At 41.4% G+C, this 24,970-nt stretch overlaps 1 protein-coding gene and 1 long non-coding RNA gene across 4 annotated transcripts in view; one reads left to right on the top strand and one right to left on the bottom strand.

Annotated features, from left to right (window-relative positions):
• Positions 1-24,970, top strand: part of LOC127953344 (zinc finger protein 271-like) — an 838,866-nt gene that overhangs the window by 577,152 nt on the left and 236,744 nt on the right. The window lies entirely within an intron of this gene.
• The window catches only part of LOC127953533 (uncharacterized), a 139,344-nt gene that overhangs the window by 78,574 nt on the left and 35,800 nt on the right, over positions 1-24,970 (bottom strand). The window lies entirely within an intron of this gene.

The following is a 24,970-nucleotide window of genomic DNA, read 5'->3' on the forward strand; positions in this document are numbered from 1 at the left end:
GGACCCGCAATATTCCCGTAACATTGCCTGGTCGCCTTCTGTGTGAAAGCAACCACGTCCCGGAATTGATTACCGAATTGAACCCCAGTCGGGGACCTAGTAACATTGCGGTAAACGATCCGGAACGAGCGCTGTGTGAACAAAAGCCAGATCTAATTCCGTATCGAAGTGATGACGCGCGTTATCGCGCGACTCTTTTACCGGCTGTTTTGAAGGAAGATCAACATTCGCGACAAAAACATATGTGCAAACTGTAATGAAGCAGAGATCAGTTAGTTCCTCACTTTCCGCGCTGACGCCGAGATCGTTTGCTTGCTTCAGTTAAAGTATAACGTGCCAAGCGTTGTCGACTCGTACATTACACGTCACGCGCTGATGTCACGTGTCGTTATGGGATCTTCAAGGGTTGTGTGTGAAAGCACGCACATATACCGGGTCATCACTGGCAGTGTGAAAGTGCCAAATCTAGCGACCAGGGAACAATTACAGGAACACTTTACCCCTGTATTTGCCGGAATGGCAGTGTGAAAGGGGTTTATGTGTGCTGGAATCCATAAGAAGGAAAACATTTTACCCGCCTTTTGCAACCCACTCGCTAACTGCAATACTTCAAGCAGAATGTCTTTCCTGGACCCTGAATGGGAATTCTTGATACTTAAAATAGCAGAACTGGAATCAGAAGCTATGACAGATTGTCTATTCCCCCCATTACTTTCTACCCATAACAGGGCAAGCCATATAGCTACAAGCTCTGCCGTATATACTGCCAAATCATCACTTAGCCTATTTCCTACAGCCAAACCCAGCTCAGGCACCACATGAGCCACTCCCACTCTTTTATCTGATCTTTTAGATGCATCTGTAAAAATAATCCTGTCATTTCTGTAGTTTTCTGTTGTATATCTATTAACTATCCCCTTATCTACTCCACATACCTGCTTTTCTTCCAGCAGCCCTAAGTCCACTTTTAATTCCTCAAAAGTCCACGGGGGAACTGTAGAGTATGGTACTGTCATACAGATATTAAGAGCACTTAAACCCATACACTCAACTTTTTGTTCAGTACCCCACCCAAAGCTTTTTACTTTTTTATTTAATCGCTCTTGACAATTTCTTAGGGTTATGTGAGCAATATGATCCTCTCTATGACCTTTAAGATTATCCCAGTACACTAGGGCCAGTTGATCTTTTCTAAGGGTGTACTCACACTAGGCACAGTTGCCATGAAGCGGACCCGAGTACGATTGTCCCCCCTCCCCACTCCCCCTCTGGCCTGCACTCACATATAGGGTTTCAGCATTCGTGCTGGAGCACCCTTACGTCATTATGGTGCGACGGTTTCAGGATAAACAGGAAGAGCGACGCTCTATGAACACAATGGAGTGCATCGCTCTGTTTTCTTTGTGAATAATTTTGTGTCATTTGGTCCACAGCCCTCTTTTTTCACGTAATCGTGCTGCTCGTTTTAGGATGTTTGCAAGGTACCAGCTGAAGTGCAGCAAGGACTTTGCAGTTTTTTTAGTTTTTATGCGTTTTGCACCTCTGCCGTAGACCAAAGCGACCCTTTCCCTGCCATGTTTGTTTTGGAGCGTCGCAAAACCGTGACGCAACGCGTCCTTTTCCATGCTCCTGCACGGTTAGCGCTCACACTGCATGCGAACCGCACCCGAGTCCAACTGAACCGTGCCCTGGCCCACCTCTTCCAAGCGGGCCAGGGCCAGCTAATCGAGCCGCGCCCGGGCACGATTCGGAGCACTCACACTAGTCAAACGAACTGCGCTTTGGTGGTCAAACGCACTCGGGCACGGTTCAAACTGGCTAGTGTGAGTACACCCTTAAATTCAAGGGCATCTCCCCCACCTCCACTTGGATGGCTGCCACCGGAGAGGACTTGACTGCTCCACTGCAAATTCTCAAGGCTTGGTTTTGCATTACATCCAGTTTATGTAACAATGACTTGGAGGCTGATCCATATGCTACACTCCCATAATCGAATACTGACCTCATTAAACCAGTGTAAATTGTTCTCAAAGCTGCACGAGACGCACCCCACTCAACCCCACACAAGCACCTCATCACATTTAGAATTTTCTTACATTTATCAACAATCTTCTGGATATGGAAGGCCCACGTCAACTTCTTGTCAAACCATACACCCAAGTAACTTAAAAACCTCTACTCTTTCCAGCTCTTTTCCTGACAAGCTAATCTTAAATTCCGGTCTTATACTCCCCTTAGAAAAGAACATAACTTTTGTTTTTTCTGCTGATATCCTAAATCCCCATTGAACTGCCCATTTCTGAACTTCATTTACTGCTTTCTGAATTTCCTTTACTATGAATTCCACATTCCTCCCTTTCTTCCACATGGCAACTGAACTTCTTCCTCTGAGGTTTAATTTTTCAAACAAACGGATGTGTTAAGCGCCTCCCGTTGGACTGGAGCGAAGCGACGGGACCCTCTTGTCAGTTCGTCGTCATTTGGTTGCTAAATGAATGGATTAAAAAAAAATATATATAATTACTTAAAATTACATTTTTGTCTAATTGTGTCTTATTTTCAATCACTTTCCTTCCGTCAGCGTGGTGTTTAATACAAATAAATGGATATAAATAAACACAATCTAAAGAACATTTCCTGCCACTATCATTTGATTGAATTTGCTTTGTGTTTGATGAGAAATAAAATAAAAAGTTGAAGAGGTTTTCTGAAGACGAAGATTAGGTGTTTATTTATCAGTGTCTTTGCTATCACAACTATAAACTGACCTGACAGACAGTGATTAACCTCAATCAATAGACATTTGAATTGACAGGCGAACAAAATCAACTTTTCTGTAGAGTTGCTTTGTAACGATTTGTATTGTAAAAAGCACTATACAAATAAACTCGAACCTAATTTTGTAAATGAAGCCAATTACATTTGCATTAAGCAGATATTGCACTTGTCTATAATTTAAATTAATAGCTTACTTTTACAAACTGGGCCTTCCATGAACAAAAATTAGTTTTGCCTGTTTGTCATGATAAGAGGTAAATCCAGCCCTGCTTTAGAAAGACACTGAAGTGTATTTAGTGCTTATAAATGGGTCCTATTCTCTCTTTTACAAAGTCTAGAACAGGCTCTCATACTAGGATGTTCGAAAAACATTATTTTTTCATATATTTTGCATTATTACCAAACCTCTCTCCCCAGTCTGGCATGAACGGCTTGAATATTTCCTGCTTCAAATAAAGGTCCCCCTTTTGAAATATGAAATGTGCTGTGATTGGTTAGCTGGGCCTTCAGCGGTCCCTTGGACCTCCGGACCCTCGGTGTCACCCTGATTCTGCGACTGCTCTGCTCCATCTTGGGCTCCTCACCCGACGGCGCAGTCTCCATCTGTCGGCCCCCTGGTGTTGTCGTCTTCTCCTCCACCATGGCTCATCCCGCCATCGACTCCACAGTGGATCTTCATCCTGGCTGGTCTCTGGAGCACCATCTGGCTCCTCCTGCTCCGGGCTCCTCCCTGGCTCCTCCCTCCATCCACTCCACCCTGTTTCCATGCTCCATGCTCCCTATTTGGCTGCCCCTTGCCTGCCCCATGCCCGCCTCCAGAACCCCCACCCTCCCTCCGCTGGTATTCCTCTTGCAGTGCGCGGACGCACCGTTCCGGGAGGGGGCGAACTGTTACGTACATAGAGTTTGAGTTCCCTTAATTGGTCTTTTTCCTGTTCCTGTTCTTGTTTGGTTGATTTGATTAATGGAGTGGCTCTCTCCATTTCCCTGATTACCTCCCGTGTTCTTAAATACCCTGTCTTTTTAGTTCCTCCTCCTCCGTGATTACGTTTGTATATTGTGTTATGTTGGATGTGCCCTTATTCTCCTGCGATTATTAAAAGTACCCTTTTGTATATCGTCTTCCTCATGCGCCCTTCATTACACACCAGCTAACCCGTAACAACATTATATTAATATATCATTATTTTAATATAATTAATAACAATATTATTAATATGAAATAATTTATTTGAATTATTGTGGAATTATTTGGGCAGATTTCAGTACAGAACATTGGGATTCACAAGAAAAATATATAGGTATAAAAATTATTTCTGCTGCATTTTGTATTATATTTCATTTTCATATAAATGCACTGTGTAAAGTTCTGTACAAAGGAAGCATTATGTATTAAAAACATCTCACTATAATTTATAAATGACAGTGTATATAAAAATGAAAGGGTAAATGAATGTTTTCAGTGTGTGTACAGTATTCACTCTAACAAATGTCTGGCTGAATGAAAAATAAATGTCTTTCTTTTATACATGGAGGTCCTTGTACAAGCAGTTCACCAGGGTCTTCACAAAGATATTTTTCCTATCACTAAAAACAGCCATCATCACATCTGTGAACATCTTATGTAACCAAACCCAGTTTTGGACCCAAAAGCAGAACACAGACTAAAAATTATGCAAATAAAATTAGTTTATTCCCAAAAGGCAAGCAGCACAATCCATCTCTTCTTTGTGGATGAAGATTATTAGAAGATATGGGCTTGAAACCAAACAGGCCAGAGATATGTTGGTAGAGCAGAGAGATTAGTTTGTTGAACGGGCGTAGCAGGCAGAATGCAGGATGAATGCAGGTGGAGTGAGGTCTAAAGCACAAAAAAAAGAAAAGAAAAACACAGAATTAGAACTCCATAAAAACATGACCCAAACACTGGACTGGTCCAAAAACACCGGGAGGCTTTAGCTCATTACCACATAAGCAGGCTGGACGATCTGGCAGAAAATGACTAAAGAACTGTTAACCTGACCACACATTATGAGACTCAGAGCTGAAAGTGCTCTACCTAACTTAAAAGTATAACATTGTCCTACTTCAGTGTGTTACAAACATAATTTTGGTGTCTTTGGAAAGAAGACCCTTTGGGCTTTACTTTTTATCAACCAGATTTTTTTAATGCTCAAAAATATTAAAAGTTAAAGATACTGAAGTAACCTTAATTTTTTTTTTAACACAATTAAATATTTTTTTAATTTGATATAAAAATACATGAAATCAGTTCTGGAGCAATCTAGAAAAGTAAAGGGTTGAAAGTCAAATGTCCCATGAGCTTCTATTTCAAATCTGAATAAGATATCATGAAAAATTAGACTCCTGCAAATATTTTTAATAGATTGTCTACACCCCCCAACCCAGTTGGGAGCTGGGTCTATGCGAGCTATAATGACTTTCACCTTGATATTTTATATAAACGACTGACTGAGGCCAGCCTAAAAAGATGCTCAGGACAGTTGACGGGCCACTGCTGCGCATCGTCACGAAAGCTTATCACATGCCTTACCGCTGGTCGATTTTAACATTAAAGCATCCAAACACAAGACACGGAAAGGCTGAACAGAGTAACGTTAGGTGATTACTGGTGTTCGGTGTGCACGAGAGAGAGAGAGAGATAGAGAGAGACAGACGCGTATCACGGACAGCGACACTGAACCGAGCTCTCTTCTGCGAAGAGAAAGGCGTCTCAAAACACTTGAACATCGAATTAGCTTATTTTTGCTCTTGTGCCGACAAATACATACAAAATATGTCAAAATATCCACCTTGGAAATTATGCTAGAAAAAAACTGTAAGTTATTTCTTATGTAAACGTAAACAGTTCGTGCGGTGAAACAGGCGTAATGTTGTTTGCACCTTGTGCAATGTGGAATTAGTTTACAGCTTTTTCAAGCACTTTGTGATGCATTTTGGAAACAGGAGATGAGACGCTTTTCTAATGCACCACCTAGCTTCATAAACCCCTTCTGAAAGACTTACTGTTTGTCAATTTTATTTGGGTAACACACATATTTTGAATGCTTTCGGCAGAATTCGAATGAGCCATTTTAATCTAGATTAATCTAGATTAATTTCAAGATCACAGTGAGATTAATCTAGATTAAAAAAATTAATCTATGCCCACCACTAGTTTTTATACATGTGAGAGTTTGTTATATGTTGAATGTGAATGTATCTGCATGATTACCTTCTGTTTGAGTGCAAATCAGCCCAAATCAGCTCGCTATTACTGTATGATCACTGCTATGAAAGTGAACGTGTCTATTTTAATTCAAGTTTAATTCAATTCAAGTTTATTTGTATAGTGCTTTTTACAATACAAATCGTTGCAAAGCAACTTTACAGAAAATTACATTTCTACAATATTTAGTAGTAGCTTATAAGGGAGGGCTGTCAGTTTGTGCACGTATGACAGGATTTTTCAGAAAAATTAATACAAGACGTAGTCAGCCAGACGAACATTATTAACAGCAATTATTATATGATGCAGTCACACTAATTTTTGGCCCTACAGATAAAAGTAATACATCTTTTGAATCTGTAAACGTTTATTTGTATGAACTCAGAATAACAACGAAACTCTGTGTCTGAAAAAAAAAAAATCTATAGATAGTGAAATGTCTACATTCAAATTTAATATATATATATATATATATATATATATATATATATATATATATATATATATATATATACACACACACACATTTTGTGGCGAGGTGAAGGATGACTCGAGGATGAAGGCAAGTTCCCCGAAGGGTGGATTTTATTAAAGGCGGGGTGGTGAAATTGCGTTAATGTGAGGCAGCTTGGTGCTTGGTGCACGGCTTCCTCATTAGTTGGTGCGCTGGTGCAGTGTTGGTCCGTGCTCTCCCGTGTGCGGTGGGGCTGGCGGTCACACGCTGCTCTCTGTAGGCACAATGAAAGAAGGGGTTAGCCGAGTCTTGCAGAGACATCATTTACCTCTGCGTTCGTTTGCCGGGTTTAAATAACCAGAGCTTGATGGTGTGGCCGCTCAGCCCGTGGTGAGCAGGTGCAGGTGTGCCTGCTCCGTTTCCAGGCAACGCTGACAAGAGTTTGGGACACGTGTCACCCCCCCACCCCCAAGCGTCAGCCTGTTCCTATGGAGAAGCGGGGAGACTGGGGGAGGGCGGGGAGTGGACCCTGACAGACATGCGAAAGCTGCCCAAATCCGAGAGAGTCCGTCGGCGTTGGCGTTGGCCATCCCCGCTCTGTGTTGCACGGTGAAGTTGGAGTCCTGAAGCGTGAGGAACCACCGCGTCACCCTGGCATTCATCTACTTGGCCCGGGCCATCCACTGTAGGACTGTGGGCGGGTATGAGGGTGAAGTGGCGGCTTGGGAGGTAATACCTGAGCTCTAGGACTGCCCACTTGATGGCCAATGCTTCCCTCTCCACTATGGTGTACCGTTGCTCCGCAGGGGTCAGCTTTCGGCTTATGTATATCACCGGGTGTTCTTCACAGTCATGGTCCTGCGATAGAACGGCTCCCAACCCGGTATTGGATGCATCCGTCTGCAGCAGGAATGGGAGGTTGAAGTCGGGGGCTCAGAGGACCATCTCCGTCGTGAGGGCTGCCTTTATCCGGTGGAACACCACTTCCGTCTCGGGGGTCCACGGGACCTTCTCTGACTCCCCTTCCTGGTCAGGTCTGTCAGGGGAGAAGCTAAGGAGAAAAAGTTAGGGATAAAGCAGCGGTAGTAACCCACCAACCCCAAAAAGGCCCGTACCTGCATCTTGTAGGTGGGCCGCGGCGCGGAAGGATAGCTACATAGGTATGTAGCTTCGGCGAGGGCCAGATGACATTTCCGGGGGTTGGCAGTCAGGCTAGGCCAGCGTAGTTCCATCAGCACCCTCCGAAGCCACTCGAGATGGTCCTCCCAAGTCTCGGAATGAATGACATCGTCGTCGAGGTAGGTCAACGCATAAGCTTGGTGCGGTCGGAGGAGGACGTCCATCAATCATTGGAAAGTGGCCGGGGCCCCGTATAGGCCGAAGGAAAGGACCCAGTTCTGCTAGTGGTCACTTGGGGTAGAGAAGGCTGACTTTGGTTTGGCCTGTTCCTTTAAGGGGACCTGCCAGTAGCCCTTGGGGAGGTCGAGAGTCGAGATTAAATGGGCCCATCCCAAGCGGTCCAACAACTCGTCAACATGGGGCATTGGGTAGCAGCCAAATTCTGAGATTTCGTTCAGGCGGCGGAAGTCGTTACAGAAGCGGAGGGTGCCATAGGGCTTTGGAACCATGAAGATGGGGCTGGACCATGGGCTGTGTGTCGTGCTCCAAGATGTGGGTCCGCCCAGGCTGGGGGGAGAACTAATCCGGAAACTGACTGACCAGGTGCGGCAGCTCCGACTTCTGGGCAGCAGAGAGTTGGGGATCCATATCAACAACCACGGGAGGCGAGCTGCTATAGGCCGGAGAACTGGTGCCTGGTCCCAATCCAGAACTTGCAGATGTCTGCCATTTTCCGTGACATGAATGGGGTGCCCTGGTCAGTCAGAATCTTGGAGGGGATGCCGACCTGACTGAATTGGAGGAACAGTTCCTGGGCAATGGCCTTCGTGGTGGCTTTACGGAGGGGGATGGCCTCAGGGTAGCAGGTGGCATAATCCATGATGACAAGGATGTGTTCATGCCCCCGGGCGGGCTTTGGCAGTGGCCCCACCAAATCCATCCCAATCCTGCTCAAAGGGCACCTCAATGATGAGCAGCGGTATCAGCGGGCTGGGGGGAGAGGTCCGAGGCAATGTCTGTTGGACAGGCCTGGCAGAACTGTCGGCCAGTGGAATCGGTCGCGGAGGCGCTGGATCATGTTCTGAGCCCCCAGGTGGCCTGCCATCGGATGTACATGGGCTATTTCGATCACTGCCCCCGTCTTGCTGCGCGGGACGACCAGCAGGGTTTTTTTCCTCCGCCCTCTGCTGTGCGATAGAGCAGGCCATTGTTCACTATGAAGTGCGGCATTGGGTGACCTTGATGGGGCGCAGGTGTGGCCGCTCAGCCCGTTTCCAGAGTGACGCTGACGAGAGCTATATATATATATATATATATATATATATATATATATATATATTTTTTTTTTTTTTTTTTCAAACAGTTTGTTTTCGAGAAGCCTATGCAAAACTAAAAGATTATGCCTGATATGTTCAAAAATGCTGTGGGAGAAGATTAAAATGTCATTCAGGTATACAAATATGAAGTGGTTGAGAAAGTCTATTAGGCCTACTAGAAACTAGTAGGCAGGGGAGCTCCAGGAAGCAGACCTATTGAGCAGTCATAGGGACAGTGTGGTGGCAAGGTCAGGGCCTTATCCTTACTGAAGACATCACCAAGATCATGGTATTCAGAAGGAATAATAGACAGATCAAGGGGTTCTGGGATGGAAAGCACTACTGCAGCCTTAGCTGGTGGAAGGAGGAATGGCAGGGTAATCTACAATTCATCACCCTTCCTGAAGACCAGTCAATGTGGATTATGAAGTCTCAACCATGTGAGTCCTAAAACCAGAGAAGTTGGTGAAAAATAATATTAAGTTGGATGTACTCACGATGATAACCACAAAGAACCAGAAGTAGAGGAACAGTACGGTGAGTGATCTGTGCCAGGAATTTTCCATTTAAGGCATTAACTGAAATGGGTGAGTCCAATGGCACGGTGTGAATTCCAACCTGGGAAGCTAACTTTTCATCAAGGAAACTGTCATCAGCCCCAGAATCTACCGGAGCTAACAAAGAGAAAACTGCTGGTAAATACACAAACTTGCTTGTAACTGCAACCGACAAGAAGACACAGAGGAAAAGTTAGTTTGGTTCAACAGTAACCCCTCATCTACTGGCAAGCCCTTTCTTGTGGCAAGGAAATTGGCAAGATTACAACAATAAATGCATTCACCTGGCTTTAATCTCCTAAAATGCTCAGCCGGTGTAAAATGAGCCCTACCCAACTGCATAGGTTCATCTTCTGGTGTAAAGTTTGTGGGAGCAGATGGACTGGGTGGTAATTAGGGTGGTGGAGTGAGAAACGGTTGAGGAGTTAGAATGCCTGACCCTTTCTCTGCGGCGTTCTCTGAGACTGTTATCTAGAATTAAGGAAATAGAATCAAGAGAATCTAGAGTCTCACATCTGTCTTTAACAGCCAGTTCATCTTTAATCTGATCATTGAGTCCATTAAGAAACACCTCCTGCAGAGAAATATCATTCCATCCAGACTCTGCAGCCATGAGGTGAAACTCCACAGAATACTCCGCCACACTTCGGGAACCCTGGTGCAGAGATACCAAACGCTTGCCTGTTTCCTTTACATGAAGCGGACTGTCAAAAAAACTTCTTTAATTCAGCTGTGAAAGAAAAAGAATTAAATTGAGCACTCTGATGATCCCAAACAGCTGTGGCCCATGCTAATGCATTTCCTCGCAAAAGTTCCAAAATAAATATCTTGGACTGATCAGTAGAATATACAGAGGCCGCTGACTAAACACAACAGAAAACTGAAGCTAAAAGGACTTACATTTTCCCAAGTCACCAGAATATGAGTCTCACGTAAAGGATAGGCAGTCTGAGAAGGTGCTAATGGTGGGGCTGCAGAAGCGGGCTGACCACTGGTAGACCACTAAGCAAGAAGATAAGAGATTTCATTTAGTTTATTACAAATTTCATTGCTAGCTTCATTGCTTTCTGTGAGATTTCGAAGTTGAAGGTCATGCTGTCCCAAAAGTGCACCTTGACCAGAGAGAGTTTTGTGAACTGAATCGGTTTCTGCTGGGTCCATGATTTGGCCATATTGTTCTGTTGTAACCAAACCAGATTTAGACCTAAAAGCAGAACAAAAGTTTATGCAAATAAAATTAGTTTATTCCCAAAAGTCAAGCAACACAATCCATCTCTCCTTTGCTGTTGAAGATTGTTAGAAGATATGCACTGGAAACCAAACAGGCAAGAGATATGTTGGTAGAGCCGAGAGATTAGTTTGTTGAACAGGTGTAGCAGGCAGAATGCAGGATAAATGCAGGTGGATTGAGGTCTAAAGCACAAAAAAAAAACAGAATTAGAACTCCAACAAAAAACATGACCCAAACCACTGGTCCAAAGGCACGGGGAGGCTTTAGCTCAATACCACATAAGCAGAACGAACGAACTGGCAGAAAATGACTGAAGACCCAGAGTTTAAATACTGTAGGCAGATGAGTTGATGGCAGCAAGTGATTCACATTCAGCAATCAGCCACAGATATCCAAAGTGCATATACACGCCCCGGGATACACTAACTCACAAACACACAAGCACAAACAGACAAAAAGGAAAAAACACAGCTGGCAAAAAATCCAAATCCCTGGAAACATCATCCCTGTTCTTATAGAAGCAGCCACCAATAACAGTGAATGATTGCAGTCCGGTTTCACTAACAGCAGTAATCATGAAATGCTCAGTGTAAGGGAAACAGGTCAATTTAGCTCAAAGGGAATCATTTAAGATTTTAAAGGGAATTTGAACAGAATCACTGTTTCACGGCTGATCACTGAGACGCCCTGCGATTCACTGAACGAGCCATTTTAACATCAAATCTGAGCTGGATATTAATATCCAAAGTATAGTGAAAACACTATCAATTAGCACAGTAACAAGATCGGCAGTTTAAGACATTAACTTGTAAGCAAAAACACAAGATACTTCTCTTTTCAATATGAATAAGGCTTTCTTACATAAATCTAAGACATATAAACTAATCTAACACATAAACGCACGCACTCACACATTCACACAAGTTGCAGGAAGATTGAAGGTTAAGGGAATGAAGAGTTTAAGAGAATGGAAATATGGAATCCCAAATGTACAGCCATACGTTTAATAGCATAGACATGAACAGCCATCAATCACTTAATTAACCTTCGCATTGAGTTCCTCAATGAAGTTAAAATTATATTAGATACACCAGCACAAATGTCTGAAGGTACATTGCCTGTGTAAAGTTGTCGCTGATTGGCTGGAAGTTCAGTAGTCGTTGAAGTGACGTCTTGGGAAGGCCCGTGGTGGGGCGTTGGCTGAAGGTGCAGAGTTGTGTGCGCTGGTTGAGGTTGAACGCGCAGACGAGGTCAGACGGCATTACAAAACTTAACTCAGAACATGAAACTCTCAAACAGAAAAGAAAAGAAATAAAGTTTGACGAGACTAGGTTGTGTTTCTTCTTATCGTAGCTAAGTAGCAGCAGGCGTGCAGACTGAAGCACGCTGGAACCGCGCTCAAAAACAGTGATGACAAACAGCATGGCTAAAAGCTAAAGCTAAGAAGCAAAGCTAAAAGCTGGCATGACTGATAGGCAGTTCTGGCACTGGTGGTGGAGATGATGGCGATGGCGCTGGTGGTTGAGATGATGGCGATGGCACTAGTGGTGGAGATGATGGCAATGGCACTGATTTTAATATTCACATTGATAATACAAATGATGCATTAGGACTTGTGTTTACTGACCTAATAAACTCTATAGGCGTCAAGCAAAATGTCACCAGTCCCACTCATCATTTTAATCGTATGCTAGATTTATTTATATCACATGGAATCGAACTTACTGATATAGATATCGTACCTCAAAGTCATGATGTTACTGACCATTTCCTTGTATCATACATGCTGCATATCATCAAATCGCATCATGGCATCATCGCACCAAAAGATAAACAGCAGTGCTTTACAACTATAGGACAGGAAGAGCTAAACTTATCACTATACCTAAACCGACAACATGTTTATTAGATCCTGTACCCACTAAAACTGAAAGAGTTGTTACCTGTAGCAGAAGAACCGATTCTCAACATTATTAACTTGGCGTTATCTTTAAATCATGTCCCAAAACCATTCAAGCTGGCGGTTATTAAGGCTCTTAATTAAGAAACCACAACTAGATCCTAATGAACTGGCAAATTATAGGCCCATTTCAAATCTTCCAATTATGTCTAAAATTTTAGAAAAACTTGTGTCTGCTCAGTTGAGCTCCTTCCTGCAAAAAATCCTTATGAATAATTTCAGTCAGGTTTCAGGCCCCACCATAGCACAGAAACTGCTCTTGTTAAAATTACAAATTACTTTCTACTTGCATCAGATCAAGGCTGCATCTCTTTGCTAGTTTTACTTGATCTTAGTGCTGCTAAAACTCTAAGATGTTTTAGATCCTACCTGTCGCTAACATTTTGTTTATTTAAATGGGGAGTCATCTCATTTATCAGCAGTATAATATGGAGTGCCACAAGAATCTGTCCTAGGTCCTCTTCTATTTTCAATATACATGTTGCCCCTTGGTAATATTATCAGAAAATACAGGATTAGTTTCCACTCTTATGTTGATGATACTCAACTATATATCTCAACTAGACCAGATGAAACTTATAAATTTTCTAAGCTAACGGAGTATGTTAAAAATGTTAAAGATTGGATGACCAATAATTTTCTCCTATTAAATTTGTATAAGACATTACATATTGTGATATTACTTACTGGACCAAAAACAGTACACAGAATCTAGTACATTAGTTGGCAACTGCCTGGACAGATGTAATATTACTTCCTCTACAGTCAAAAATCTGGGTGTTATATTAACCAGCAACTTGACTTTTGAAAACCATATATCCCATGTAACAAAAACAGCATTTTTCCATCTTAGAAACTTTGCCAAGCTACGAAATATGCAACCTGTTTCTAATGCAGAAAAACTAGCTCATGCATTCATTGTAACGCACTTCTTGGTGGTTGTAACTTGTTGAACTGTCATACAACAGACACGGAAAAGAAGACAATGCTTAATAAAGTCGTACTTTTTGCTATTTTTGGACCAAAATGATGCTTCAAAAAATTCTAACTGACCCTCTGATGTCATGTGGACTACTTTGATGATGTTTTTTGACACTCAAGTAGAGACCTGCATTCCTGCCGGAGTACCGCGGGACCCAACGCAACCGAGTGCGTCGTGGGACAATATTTGATTGATGAATGCAGACGCGGGACATTATTGTGTGCGAGTTGCGGGAAAATAAAGTTATTTGCGGGACTCCCGCAAAGTGGAAATATCTAGCAAAATAAAATTACTAAAAACTGATAAACCTTTATTTATAATAGACTAGAATAAAATAAAATAGACTTTGCGGAATGGGAGGATGCTGATGAAACCATGGACAGCGACGTGTAATTCCATTCTGAAATAGCGAGAGATCCAGAGGTGGAGAAGGTGATATCAAAAGTTTCGGAGATTAAGCAAAGTAACACGACTTCTTTGCATTCCAGCTCCCAGCGCACCATTGGAGAGGGCTTTCAGTAATTGCAGTCGCATAAGTGGGCAGAGACGGATTCATCTGAAGCCCTCATCAAGGAACGACATGCTATTCCCCTTACGAAAATTAACCATGGTTTTACTACAAATAAAACCAAAAAACCATGGTTACTATAGTTAAATCATGGTAACCACAAAAGAACCTTGGTTTTGCTATATTAACCATAGTTTAACCATGGTATTTGTAGTAAATCTGTGGTTATACAAATGGTGGTCAACACGCCAAAAAACCATGGGTTACTACAGTTTTACTATGAAAAAACCATGGTTATTTTTCGTAAGGGTCCTGCACGGACTACATTAGTAGTTGTAGTCTACAATATATATATATTTTAATTCCGTTTATTTTTAATTATTTATTTATTTTCCTAAACATTTAAAATTGGTCTATTTTGTTATTGAGGAAAAATGTTTGAAGAAAAGAAGGCATTCTTAAGCAGTATAGGCTAATTTTCCTTTGACAGGGTTCCTACACAATTTTCATTGGTAACACTTTAGAATAAGGTTCTATTAGTTAATGTTAGTTCATGTATTAATTAACATGAACAAACAATGAATAATACATTTATTACTGTATTTATTCATCTTCGTTAATGTTAGTTAATGAAAATACAGTTATTCATTGTTAGTTCATGGTAATTCACAGTGCATTAACTAATGTTAACAAGCACAACTTTTGATTTAAATAATGCATTAGTAAATGTTGAAATTAACATGAACTAAGACTTATAAATGCATTAGAAGGATTGTTCTTGCTTAGTTCATGTTAACAAAAGTAGTTAACTAACCTTAACTAATGGAACCTTATTCTAAAGTGTTACCTTTTCATTTCAAAATTCCATACTTTTTCAGACTCAAATTTCCAGACTTCCCTATAGATTTTTCCGACCATATTTGAATTGTTCTGATAAATTGTCTTAAAATTCAACTGCTAACAAGTATGTTACATTCTAAACATTTAGTATTGGCATTTTTGCCTTTTATTGGAATAGGAAAGTGGCTAGACAGGAAGTAAGGTGGGAGAGAGAGGGGGCGGGATTGGAAAAAGTCCATGAGCCAAGACTCGAACTCGGGTCTCCCGAAGCACAACAGCGCTACATGACGACGCGCTTACCCACAATTCTATTGGGGTCGACAAGTATGTTACACTCTGAGTCAAAACCTCTATGTAGGCTATCATGTTAAATTTGTAAATTTCTAAATTGTACAGCACAGCATTTTATTAAAACTGCAATGCTAAATCAGAGCAATGTTATTCATATTTGTAATTTTGTACATTTAAATATCTGTAAACCCCTACAGAAACAGAAGGGATGTTCATGTTCAATTAACCAGAAAATTAGAAAATAGAGCTAAAGTCAATTGGCAATGCTTAATTGGCTGTTAGGTACAGCAAACTTGTAAAGACTGTTTAAGCTATAGGCTAATTATAAATAAAATATTTAGAAATCCTATATCAAAATATTGCCTTTTGTGACCTTAACAATTAAAATGCTAAATCAGTCACAATTTTTTTAAAGGGTTATTCATTTAAATGAAATTTCTATCATTTACTTACCCTCATGTCATTCTCAACTAATAAGACTTTTGTTAATTTTGGAAATCTTGGACACGTTAAGATATTTAAAGGATTAGTTCACCTCAAAATGAAAATGTCCTAATCATTTACTCAACCCAATGCCATCCAAGATGCCATCTGAAGAAAGAAAGACATGGATATCTTGGCATTGAGGTGAGTAAATGATTAGGACATTTTCATTTTGGGGTGAACTAGTCCTTTAATAAAGGGACTGAAATCTCTCAGATTTAAAAAGATATATATATTAATTTGTGTTAATATAATAAAGTCTTATGGTTTTGAAAGACATGGGGGTGAATAAATGACCAATTTTGGGTGTACTATTCCTTTAAGAACTGCACCATTGACTTGGTTTTATCCTCAAACCCAACTTGCTTTCTCAAACTACAAAGTGCTATGTTATCCACTGTTGAACTGTGAAAAGGAAGGAACACACAGGTATGACCTTTACTGCCATGGCTAGGCTACAAGTTTTTTTATTTCATTGATTTTCATTTCAATGTTTTTGTCATATTTCAGTAGCTCTTGTTCTTTATCCTTTGCAGCTTTCCTAAGGGCATTTGATTTTGCAAGCACAGAGATATTGTCACTGGCTTCTGCTTCAATTGCAAGTTCATCTGCAGATGTCAGAAGTGCATTTATGTGGTTGTGAAGCTTTCTTTTCTTCATCTTCATTTGGTCCACCTCATCCTGTAATATTCACCGTTTCTTTGTTTGTTGTGTGTGCTCCCTCTTTTTTTTTCCTCATCAAGGTATGCATGGTATCTCTTTCTAGCACAGCCAGCAGACTGTAGTAGTTCTTTGGTCATCCCTACATTAACTACCCCACCCACATGGTGCAGGTGGTCTACTATATATGGAATCCCAGCCTCACAGCCTCAGTTGTTTCTCACAAAGGCCAGACTTCTCTTTTATCTTCTGTGGATCCAGCCATGCCAAGTTTCTAACCCGTGTGTACTTCAGAGGGCATTTCTCTAGCAGCTTTGTCACAGCTGTGACAAGGAACTCATTGGTCTGTGTTCTAACTGTTAGGACATCTAGCTCAGAAACCTTCTTCCTTCCCCACCATTATGGGCTTCGTGACTTAATGTGGTCGTTCTTGGTCCAACCTTGGTCTGGGCCATAAACGTTGTGAGACTTTGTGTGGTGGATGCTGTGATGAGACAACGATGCTTTTGGCCTAGCACATGGCTTACAATTGCTGCCTCCCCCATGTTGGAGATGCAAATGATTTGACACAAAGTTAGCAAATAGCTTTCTTTGTAAATTTTAAGTCTTTGGCTAACCAGGCTTTATATTTAGGATTGGCAAGCTAGCCCTCGGAAAACTTGCATTTTCCCAATTTGTTTGCCGTGAAGTCCACACTCAAATGTAAAAATCAAGGACAAGGTTCCAGGTGTTTTTAGTCAAACAGTTTGAGGTAGGGGGGCTGTGATGGCAACTGCCGCCTAACAACGTAACAGACAATCACTGCAGACCTAGACTCCAGCAGATCAAGTGTAAAAACGATCGGCAGCCCTGGCAGATTGATCCAAATGGCATAAAAAAACCTTATTGTATATATTATGTATTTATTATATACATTTAGAAATTCTTAATTTTATATTTAGATAACGAAATAGGGACAATAGTCTGGAAACATAAATATTTTTCCATACTCTGATTTATTTTTTCCATACTTTTCCAGACCTGGAAAATACTCAAATCAAATTCCATACTTTTCCATACTTTTCCAAACCCTGTCGGAACCCTGCTTTGTACATGAAATAAATCCAGGTTTATTGTTATTCTATAATTCATTAGGCTATACTATTATCACGTTAATGAACCTTTGTTTCATTAGTTGGTCACCTTCCTCCTTGTTTGGGTTAATTGATTATTCCCCACCTGTCTCCAGTTCCCTCATTACCTTCTGTGTGTTTAAATACCAGTCTGTACAGTTCTCCCTGGTCCATGATTGTATTAACACTTCTGAATGTAATGTGAATGTCTATGTTAATGCTGTTATAGTGTATTATATTGTCTGTATTCTTCGTCGTCATCTAGTAAACTCCTCATTTTGATCACCATCCTCCTCACGCTCTTTGTCTTTCATTTAGCACACCTCATTTGTAACAGAATCACGGACCGAAACAGTTTAGTTTATTTAGCGGTGTTTTTCTTTCTTTTTTTTTTTTTCTCTCCCGGAATGGCCATCCCAGCAGTTCATCTCCTGTGCCTGGAGCAACTGGACCTTTCGCTGGAGAACCATACCAGGGACTTTCTCGATCTGGTGTGCCTTACTCACTTCCCCGACCGCTCGCTCTCCAACTTCTTCTACACCGGCCTGAGTGAGCGGTGTAAGACATGCCTACCAGCGAATGGTCCACGAGAGGATCTCGCCGCTTTTGTGGAGTGGGTGCTGGAGAAAAATGGATCTTCATGGACCATTAGCACCGCCGAAGAGGAGATCTGCAGCCCCACTCCCGACCCAGAGACCAGCCAGCCACCATCAAGCCACACGGAGCCAGAGCCCACCGCAGCCGCAGAGCCCGAGCCATTCAAGGACCGTGAGCAGGACCTCGAGAGCGCAACTGACCAGGTGTGTGAGCCAGCAACACCGTGCATCGTGGGAGTCTTAGTGGAGATCTAGGGCGTGGAGGAAAGCCCTGCCCACACTTCCGCGACTGAGGGTGAGCTGTCTTCGGTCTCGGGGAAATATGGAGCAACTTATGGATCTTATGGACTGGTCTATGGAGGTAATTCCTAGTTTTTCTTGCAGCCCTGTATCTCCTGTTTCTCTGCTGGCTTCGTCCAGCCCTGATCCCCCTGTATACCCTCTCAGTCTTCCACTCTACCTCCTCCAGTCAGTTCCTATGCTCCATTTCCACTGGTTCCACCCAGCCCTGAATTTTCTGTTTCTCCGCTGGTTCTGCCCAGCTCTGAATTTCCTGTGTCTCCGCTGGTTCCACCCAGCTCTGAATTTTCTGCCTCTCCTCTGGTTCCGCCCAGCTCTGAATTTTCTGCCTCTCCTCGGTTCCGCCCAGCTATGAATTTCCTGTGTCTCCTGTATTCCTTCCCAGACTCCCTCTCCCACTTCCTCCTAGACCTGCCAGTCCCTCTGCTCCACTTCCGCAGGTTCCGTCCAGCCCTGATCCTCCTGTGTTTCCTCCCATCCTTCCTCTCTCTCCTCCTCCTAGACCAGCCCGTTCATCGACCTCATCTCCGCTGGTACCAGTCAGTCCAGCAGCTCACCCTCAGTCCACGCCATCTGGGTCCGCGATGGTTCGCCGCTGGACTGCCAGTCTCCAGCTCCGCCTTGGCATGTTAAGGCCCTGCCTCCGCCTCCAGCCTCCGAGCCCTGGACTCCTCCTCGGTCCTTCGACCCAGCGGCTCCGCCTTGGGTCTTAGCTCCCTCATCTCGACCGTGGCCTGGCATCCCACCTGCTCCACCGGGCTCCCTCGTCCCTCCGGCTCCACATTGGTCAGTCGTCGACCATCCGCCACCTTGGGACTCCATTCCTTTGGTTTCACATCGTCACTCCATCCCTCCGGCTCTGTCAGGCTCCTCCTTCCCTCTGGTTCCACCTCCATCCTCGGTCTGCTCCGGCTCCACAGCGGTTTTCCAGGACCCCGCCTCCGCCTTGGTCGCCGGAGCCTTCTGCTCCACCTAGGCCCTCTGGATCCTCGACATCACCCTGGCTCTGCGGCTGCGCTGCTCCAATTTGGGTTCCTCACCCACCGGTGCAGTCTCCACCTGACGGCCCCCTGGTGTCGTCGGCCCCTTCTCCACCATGGCTCCTCCCGCCGTCGACTCAACCATGGATCTCCATCCTGGCTGGTCTCTGGTGGACCATCTGGCTCCGGGCTCCTCCCTGGCTCCTCCCTTCATCCACTCCGCCCTGGTCCCTACCTCCATGCTCCTCGCCTGCTTCCAGAACCCCCACCCTCCCTCCACTGGTATTCCTCTTGCGGTGCGAGGACGCACCTTTCCGGGAGGGGGCAAACTGTCACGTTAATGAACTTTTGTTTCCTTAGTTGGTCACCTTCCTCCTTGTTTGGGTTAATTGATTATTCCCCTCCTGTCGGAAGTTCCCTCATTACCTTCTGTGTGTTTAAATACCCGGTCTGTTCAGTTCTCCATGTTCTGTGATTGTATTAACACTTCTGAATGTAATGTGAATGTCTATGTTAATGCTGTTATAGTGTAGTATATTGTCTGTATTTTCCGTTGTCATCTAGTAACTCCTCATTTTGATCACCATCCTCCTCACGCTCTTTGTCTTTAGTTTAGCACACCTCATTTGTAACAACTATAGCCTAATAGGTATATTTTTTTTATTTACATTTCTTTTTTACTGTAGTTCTAAGTTCCTTGTTCGTTCCTTTCATCTATTTAATTAAATGCAAATAAAACATTGTTTTTTTTTTTAATTTATATTCAACAGGGGAGCAATTGAAAAAATAACAGAGTAGCAGGCAGAATATGCAATGGATTAAAAAAAAAAAACTTATACTTTACCCACGGGATTTTGCAGGCGGTAGCAGGAAGAAAATTGATCATTTCCGCGTGGGAGTGTGAGAAGATAACACATATTTTTGCTGGTGCGGGATAAAATCTTGCGGGAGCGGGACAGAAAAATCCATCCCACGCAGTCTCTACCCCCAAGCGCCAGCATGCTTAGCCTTTCCTGCTCAACCGAGGACCGCAGCTCTCCTTTGATTATTCCCAACTTTGAGAAGCTCCACTCGCCACTCGTCATTGGACACCATCATGCACAGATAGATGTGCTAACCAATTTCGACATATGGAAACGTCTGAGAAAGATTTGACGATGACAAAAGCTCGTACAAGCTCTGCTGAGTCACCGGTTTCTGAGTGCAGCAAACTCAGATCAACTGATTTTGACCGATTAATAATCAGTTAGACAGTTTAAAAAGTCATTTATTTATTTACAGTAAATTATCAAAATATTTAAAAAGGTTTTTAGAGAAAAAAAAAATTTTCATTCAGAAATCGACATTGTTTACAAACATTAGGCTTTTTTTTTATAATCATTTGCTATTCATATACATTGCGAATATGGAAATTTTAATTTTGTGTCGAATGGTTTCAGTTTCGTTTTAGTCGTTTCTTTTAGTTTTGGTTTGTCATTAATATTGCTATAGCTTCTTATATTTGTAATTCTTGTTCTTTTCTAAATACTGTTAATTTAATTTTTTTGTTGTGGACTAAAATAGCCTAGTGGAGCTTCACAAATTTTCCCAGAAGCTGAACAGTTTTCATTTGCTATTAACCGATTGTCGGATGCATATACAGCGTTACTTATTATACATTTACTATTATTCTATATTCTTTATATTAAATAACATTTTTGCATCCAGTTACATCGGGAACATGGAAACATTTGGATTCGTGCCGAATCAGAGAGGTAGGCATCAGCTTCAGCTTACATTAATTTGTTTTTGGATTGAGGTTTTTATAGCCTAAACTTTAAAGGATTTGATTTAAAGAGAAACTAATAACTGTTTTTATAATGTTTTTAAACATTTTGCTTTAGACTACAGGCATTTAAGCCTTCATTATTTCGGAAAGTAATAGGGCTAATAAAATGCAATGAGCCACGACTTACGTTTTTTTGTTTTCTGTTTACTCTCAAAATGCAATCTTATACAAGTTTTTTTTTTTAAAACAATGTAGCAAACATTTTTAAATATCTTAAAAATACTTTTAAAGTGTTGATAGATTTTTTTTTTTTTTTTTTTTTTTTAAGTAGGCCTAGCTTACATTTGGACAAAATCTGGTGCAAGCTGTAAACTGTAAGCGTTAGATCTCTATTTTTTCCTTTTTTTGAGTAGGGAAAACGCTATACTTTATTATTATTATTATTATTATTATTATTAAATTATTAATATTAGGCAAATTATAGGCAAATAATATTGTTTTTAAAAAATAACGTTATTAACCAGTATTTCTTCCTCAGTATTTTTTCGGAACGGTAATAATATCAGAAGAACGCAGAACAGAAACGTTAAAATATCGATTCTGCTCGGAGTGAACTGATTTTTTTTTTTTTCGTTTTCAAGCCCTGCTGTATACACAGTTTCAATAGAGGGACTGAGAGCTCTCTGACTAAATAAAAAATATCTTAAACTGTGTTCCAAAGATAAATGGAGGTCTTACTGGTTTGGAACGACATGAGGGTGAGTTATTAATGACATAATTTTCATTTTTGGGAGAACTATCCCTTTAAGTCCAGGAACGGAAAGAATTTGCGCCCTGTTTGTGTGCAGCGCAAATGAAGCGCTATGCAAGAGCAGGGGTCAGCGTTCGCCCTGCTTGTTCCCGGTTTGTGTCCATTCCATTTCCGTGTATTTCAACTGTAGTAAAGGTTGTTCCGAGCCGAACCTGACTTCTTTCATATTTGTCAACCAATATACAGAAAACTACATCAATATATAATCATAAACACGTTTTTGTCTTACGTGAACGTAAACAGATGAGAAAAAAAAAACACACACTTACTGTATTTTTGTTTAAAGAGGCAACAGCCTAATAAACTTGCTGCCTGTCTTTAAAAAAGAAAACTATGCAGTGTTTTTAAACGTTTAATTAGTTTCTGTACCTGAAATTTTGTTTAATTGTATTTATTTATGATATTGCTGATTGATTTGTTTCTTCCTATCTCTTTTATTACTGACTGTTTACTTGTCTTTAACACTTTAATATTTAAAATTTATATTAATCTAGTTGTTTTTGCTATAGTATTTTTTTTAAGCACAGGCAAAATTCCTCTTGCAGTGTTTTGTAGGCTGCTGATGTTTTATCATGTCAATCAGCTGCAAAAGAATGCTTTGTAAAAAGACAGAATACATGTTTGACATCTAAATGTTTGACTTAATTTTTTATATTTTTTTTTAATCTTATTGGAATCGTTAAGAATCGGAATCGATAAGCAGAATCTGATGAAATTCAAATGATACCCAACCCTAATTGTAACGGACATGTAACAGGTTAAGTGAAATAAGCATTCTTATGTATGCATTTTAGAGGGGGTTCACCATGTACATTGGCGTTATCTCACTGTTTACATTCCTTATTTCAAAAGTTGATGTTTCATTGTGATTAGTGTTTGGTTGATTTCAGCTGCACGCAGCGTCAGAAGCATGAGCTTATCACGGTTATATTAATGACAGTGTTGTGGGAGAGAGATCACTAAGGCCAAATCCCAATTCTACCTCTTAGCCCTTCCCCTGGTCTTGATTCTCTTTTGGAGGGGTAGGGGAAGGGGAAGGGCCAGATATCCCTTCAAACTAAGATTTTTCGGACCACATTTCAAATGAAGGGGTATGAATTATCTTGGCAACATGGCTGCTACAGCGAACAACATCATATCATTACAGACTGCCACAGCATATGTGCGATAACTGCCGTAGACATTGATGGGGCTAATCCCTCCAATAATTAGAAATCGGCAAAAAAAATTAACTAAAATATTGCCTATTCGAGAGAGAAAGAGAGTTTAATAAAAGTCGTGGGGCAGCGTTGACAAGTTTATTTTCTCCTGGATGTGTGAGCTGCGCGATTTCCGATATGTGTGTGTGTCAGTAAAACAGCGCATTAATACAGAATGATAATTAAAGGCACTAATGCACACCAGAATATGTGTATATTGTAAGAGCTAGACGAGGAATGATGACGTTTGACGGCATACTAGTGGTGTCCCAATCCTTGGGGGTATAAAATAGACTTGGGATTGGGCCTAAGGCTGTTGTAGTCCTAAGTGAAATGCATTATGGCTGGTGTAGTTCGAAGAAATGTTGTTTGTGTGACATTTGCTCTCACAGTGCTGTACAGTTCAGAAAATTGAGAAAGCACATTTATATTTTGCTTAATTTCATTTCATTCAGGTCAGTTCATCCAGGAGTTTTGTGCACTGTCACTCTGACAATCTTTTATTTGCATGAGAGAGTAAAAATAGCATGCATTATTTAACTTTGTCCATCTCATCATTGTACGTCATGAATTAATGAGCTGTTTTGCTGCAGCTCGTAGTGAAGAAGCAAAGAATGTAACAGCAGTTACCAAATATTACTAAATTATGATATTTGCTCAGATGGGTGCTAGGATCTTATCTACTGGATTGCAAAGTATACATTTTGTTAATTAACATTACACATAGTGCGCGTCTAATTAGAGTTAAGCTGGTCAGCGTGTTAGCCCGGGGACACATAGATAGTAATACATGAGGCTTACATGGCTCTTTAGAGCAGCAGCATGTTGTGGATGTATTTGCAGTAGCAAGTCTCTGTACTTGCTCTGCCACAGCAGCAGCATCGTAGCAGATCTATTCTGCCAAGACAAAATACATTAAATGGGTCATATGATGCAGGCTGTTTGTGAATAGATAAGATCCATAAAGTTGCAAAAACTAAAGTCATAAATCTAAAAAGATCTTTATAAAACTTAAGACTCATCCACGCCATTTTAAAACGTCTCTTTTAAACACACCCTGACACGTCTAGATCACTGTGTGGGAAGATTTGTATTACACCACCCAAATGTTTACACAAAGAAAGAAGGTGTAACTTTGATTCTCACTGTGGAATTGTTGCTACCGCGTCCATGTTGTGGACATGCTGTGTGTTTTGTTGTCAAAGTGAAAATACTTTCTTTGGCCTTCCAAAAGAGGACAAGACTACAAATCAGTGGTTAAGTTGTATTTACAATACTATTCCAGAACAGTTCAAACTGAATTTTTGTGTTTGTGCAACACATTGTACAGGGCACTGTTTCCTGGGAGAGTAGCCTACAATGCCCGCTGTTCTGACTTACAGCCTGTAAGTATGTTTTCATATTTAAAGAATTTGCCACTGATAATTAAAATAAGATTTTCGAGTGGTGTGAAGTAGAGATTTTTTGTCGTTTCTCCAATCACAAATGCAGACATGATTTTATGTTTACGTGAATTTGTGTGTGATGCAACGCATCATGTAAAAAGACAGTATAAGTCATTACAATCAGTAATTATGTCCCCACTGGATGCAACAAATGCCTTGTTTTAATGGGTTTTATTGGTTTTGTCTCATTGCGCCAGGAGACGGCATCACAATATGTTATTTGGCATAACATTTCCATCACGCACTTGAGGTATCACAACACACTGGATAGCTGGCCAATTAGAGCACACCTCGCTTTTCAGAACAACGAGCTTTGTAAAAAACATACTCGTTTCAGAAATGCAGGGCATA

Source organism: Carassius gibelio, chromosome B3 (genome assembly GCF_023724105.1).
Source record: "Carassius gibelio isolate Cgi1373 ecotype wild population from Czech Republic chromosome B3, carGib1.2-hapl.c, whole genome shotgun sequence".
NCBI lineage: Eukaryota > Metazoa > Chordata > Actinopteri > Cypriniformes > Cyprinidae > Carassius > Carassius gibelio.